General features: G+C 37.6%; 1 pseudogene; it reads left to right on the top strand.

The window, feature by feature from the left end:
• Positions 1 to 4222: 4222 nt before the first annotated feature.
• Positions 4223 to 4341, top strand: LOC111742618 (annotated as a pseudogene).
• The last annotated feature ends 269 nt before the right edge of the window (positions 4342 to 4610 follow it).

The raw sequence follows: 4610 nt of genomic DNA, 5'->3' as shown, positions 1-4610 counted from the left end.
CCAACAAATTTGATAACCTGTTTCTGTCTCTCCTTTTCTCCATTAAATTGAACTCTCTGAATTATTCATGAGGGCTATTTTAATGGGATAATTTTTTCTTGCAAACACTGACACTAATACTAAGGAATATCTCTAGGTATTCATCTTAGATAAATAAGGCTCCTGGTAACTAGTTTTTTTTGATGCTTCACCTTATTCAAATGAACATATATGGAAGTAAGTAATGTAGAATATTTTTTTACACTTAATGTTTCCAATATGTTTCTCTCCATATGTGTACAGTCAAACATATGTTTACTCAAGAATTAGCCAAGATGTTGAATTAAATAAAAGTAAAGCCGAAAGTTAAGCAATTCTCAGGTGAACTCAGGCAGGGTATTAGAGGAAATTTAAAGTCCACATTTTCCAGCTGTGATGACAGCACAGAATGACTATGGGAATTGTCCTTCCCTCCATAGTACTTTGGCCATATTCAGAATCGATCATTCACCTGAATGTGTACATTAGGTGTTCTTAACTCTGGATAGTAGGATTTTATGGGGTTGGCAAATGCCCTGAAACTGTATACCAAATATTCTATGTGTGATTTTTTTATCTGAAAAGAAAGTTTATCACATTCATCAAGTTCTCAAGGTGTTCTTGACTACTCCACTAACACCATCTCTAATAATGAGAATTCACATTTTACTAGAAGTAAGTCTTCAAAAGCTGGGATTCTGTAGATTTCTGTGTGTGGAGTGAGGGAAGGTGTTTATTTGTTTTTGTCCTTCCGCCCCTTTAATTCCCTCCCTCCCCCAACTTCCACCCCTGACCTATGGATTTTGCCGTTTCCTCTTAAGAACTGGATCTCTGAAGGTGGAGCGTCTTCTCCCACACGTTTGCTGCATGCACCAGGGGCCTGGCGCTCCCGGGGCCTGGCGCTCCCAGGACCTGGCGCCCTCGGCACACTCGGGGCACTCAGAGCACTGGGGCGGGAGGCCTGGTGCCTCCCCACCCCTGGGTATGGTTCGTGGCTCCACCTGGGGTGGAGGTAAATCCAGGACCTTCTGCATGTAAAACAGATGGGCTAACCACTACACTATGGAGCCACCTTGCTTATTTGTCTTTCATCGAATTTAGTATCATGAAGGTTCACATGCAACATTTCTAAGACTCAGAGAAAATTATACTTTGTAGATTAATTACATTTCATTACACAAAACTGTTTAATTTTTACCAACATCTGAGAATTCTTTTCCAAGTATCTATAAGTCTGCTCTTATTTTTTCCTAAATATTACCTTGAATCATTGTGTGGTTTTTGTACTGACACATGTTAATTAAGATGATAATATTAAATATTGGGATGATCATGTTTAACCTATTCTATTAGATGGATGATGCTAAAATACATAGTAGTTATAGTGATTAACGATATAATAGTACATAAATGATGCTGTTATGTAATAATGTTGAAGACACTCCAGCTTCTAGTCCAACAAAATTATTTTTATTTTAATGTAAAATAAAAACTTAATTTACCTTAAAAGAAATGAAATTCTAACAAAATACTCACGATTCTTGCTCCTCCAGAGCAGCTTTCTAACATTTCTAATGGTTCTGTGATAAATCCAACAAGATTCTTAAGACACTGAGGTAACTGTCACTGCTGGAATGTGTCCTGGGGGCTTTTTCTGTCAGAGGAGATGACAGTGAATCTTCCCATGTAGATTAAGCTAGTGTTTACAGATTTGTCCTGGGTGTGCATTTTTATCCTGCTGTGATCAAGTAACACTGCGAGACGAGTGCCATGCAGATCTCTTGATAAGAAAGGTTCAAATGTGCCCTCACTTTGCACAGGGCACAGCTCGCATCAGGTGCCCTTGGCAAGGATTCATTTTTTGTTCTCCTTTACAGTGATACTGTTATGAACTGTTATGAACATTTTATCTTTATTTCTTCTCTTCCTCGTCATTAGAAATAAAGGTGCAAAAAAAAAAATCAGTTCTGAAACTCAAATTTTTAAATATAAAATATAAGAAAAAATTAGTATTTGGATTTAATTTTTGGCAATGAGATAGGCGGCCTGTAAGACAATATAGGAAACCTCTAAAAACATTCAAGTCATTTATAGTAATTTGAAAAAAAATTGTTAGCTTTCACACTGTAGAATTTTCACAGATAAAATTAGTAAGATAAGAAATCTTATCTTAATCAGCCACCAGAAGCCAAAAGTGTAAAACCAGGGATAGCAGAGCAGGAGCTGCCTGCAAGGTTGTAGTATCACTAAGCATCTCCTACTCCACATACCCTCCCACCTCCTGTTATTTCATTCTAAAGCAAACATTTTTAACATCCATAGAAGGAAACTAACTGTTGTCATCTGATACTGAAACTCAGCTCTCTATATTTTGATTTCTTAATTTATTTCAATAAGAACAGTTTATAAAGAAATGTGTTCGGTTTAAAGGGATTATAGTTTTTTTCATTAGAATGCTTTGGTATGCTGAGTTGAAAACTTAATGAAGTGACATGCTACAGAGGAAACTATATTAGATTGAAGACTCAAGTTCCTGGTTCTGCTATTGTTAAGCTTTGAGATCATGGAAAAGTCTCTTACTGCCTATGAGCTCAACTTGTCTTATCTGTAAAGCAGGATCAATAGGACCTTTCTGCTCCACTCGGGACAATCTGTAGAGTAACCTGCAAAGTGCAACATTAAAAAAAGATTTATATAGTGGTCTATAGCATTTAGCACACATCTCTCATTCCTAAAATGCAAATGTTAATCTTTGCTGATTTAATTATTAATTTTAAAAAGCACATAATTTCAGAATGGTTAGTTCTTTATTCAGAGTTTGGAATAGAGATAAGATTTCTCATTACAACCAAATACTAGTAGCTAAAATTTTTTCCTCTCAGCAAGTAATGTTGGAAAAACAGAACATGTTTTATCTACTTTTTAAAATTAAGTTTGGGGCTATATTTTAACAATGATTAATTTTGAGAATGTTAGGTAGCTAGTCAGACATGAGAGACAGGTGACCAAAGGAATAGAAGCCCAGCTCTGTAATCATAGAAACCTCTCTTGAAGACCTTCCTTAAGGGCCTCCCAGAAACACCTCCCTTTTAGGGTTATAAATTACCCCAAATCCTAGAGCACAAAGACTATAAAAGCTCTGGCTAAACCAGCTACAAATGCATGTGCAGAAAGTACTGCCCCTAACTTCAGCCTCATTATACCATCATTATAATATCATGACTATGCCTTGAAGTTCATGAATCTAATTATAACAGACTGAATTCTGGGTACGCACATGCACACTAGGCAGTTATTGCCTAGTGTCAATCGGGTATCAGTCAAAATGACCTCACTTGCCAGTCACCTAGGAATGCCTTTACAACCACCTGCCCCGACCCAAATATAAGGCAGACATTCCCACTTCTGAGTCCTTTTTGCCCTCTGGGCTCTCCTCTCCCTTTTTGCCCTTCTGGATTCTTTTTGGTGGCCTTTTGTGGCCTTTTTGCCCTTTGGTAGCTATTTCGGCCCCTTTGTGTTGGTTACAGAGCTGAGACAATGTGCCTCATTGGCTCATTCTTTGTTTTTCTCCATATGCCTCCTTGGGGCATTATTTGTCTTTCTAAAATATATTTCTAATAAAGCTATTAAATCTCAGTGACCTGTGCTTCTTCGCTGTGTCATTTGAGGAAGAACAGAGTGTGGGTCCCAGGTCTGGCTGTGATCCAGGTATAGGACTCTAGATTTAAAATGTTACGTTAATGTAATAGGGTGTCTGCACCTAACTTATGTAAGTATGACTCAGCTTATTATTTATTACGCAAGTGTGGCAGAATGCCACTATTGTTCTCTGACATATATAAAGCCCATGCAGTCCCCTAGTGGAAGCACGCACTCCCAGCAATAAAGTTGGTGCCTGCCATTTCATTCTCATGTCGGCTCCTTGTTCATTCTTTCAACTGGGCATCTCATCATCTAAACCTTCCCTTCTTGATCAGCTAGGCACTGACACCAAGGAAAAATGCTAACTACACGTCTGTGCCGATGTTATCCCTCTCTCTCCCCTCTAACACTGGGGCGACACAAAACACTGATGAGCCCCAATGGTGACAAGAATAATGAATGTAACATACATGAAAGATTAAGAAAAGTATGTGGATTCTTTAGAGGATATTTCATACTTTTTTTTAGTCATTTACTAAAGATAATCAAGACAGTCATTAAAGTCTACGGCCATGCCACCCTGAACATGCCCGATCTTGTCTGATCTTGGAAGCTAAGCAGGGTTAGGGTTGGTTAGTACTTAGATGGGAGACCACCTAGGAAGACAGGGTGCTGTAAGCAAAAATAAATAATCAAACAAACAAACAAACAAATAAATAAAACAGTCACTAAGACATTTTCAATTTCTGATAAATTTGATAAATTTTTATATCTCTCGAGAATTAAGAAAAAAATTCTAAGAAACAATGTTGCAATCCTTGTATCAAATGTCATCTCTGAAGGTCTGATAATCTAGCCAGTTACTCAGTTTTTGTTTTAGACCCATCAACTTCCCAAAAGGAGTCCAGTCCAGAACACAAATACTGTAATAAATTAGCTGAAGAGAAGAG

Source organism: Pteropus vampyrus, unplaced genomic scaffold (genome assembly GCF_000151845.1).
Source record: "Pteropus vampyrus isolate Shadow unplaced genomic scaffold, Pvam_2.0 Scaffold97, whole genome shotgun sequence".
NCBI lineage: Eukaryota > Metazoa > Chordata > Mammalia > Chiroptera > Pteropodidae > Pteropus > Pteropus vampyrus.
This window is presented reverse-complemented; position numbering and strand designations above follow the sequence as displayed.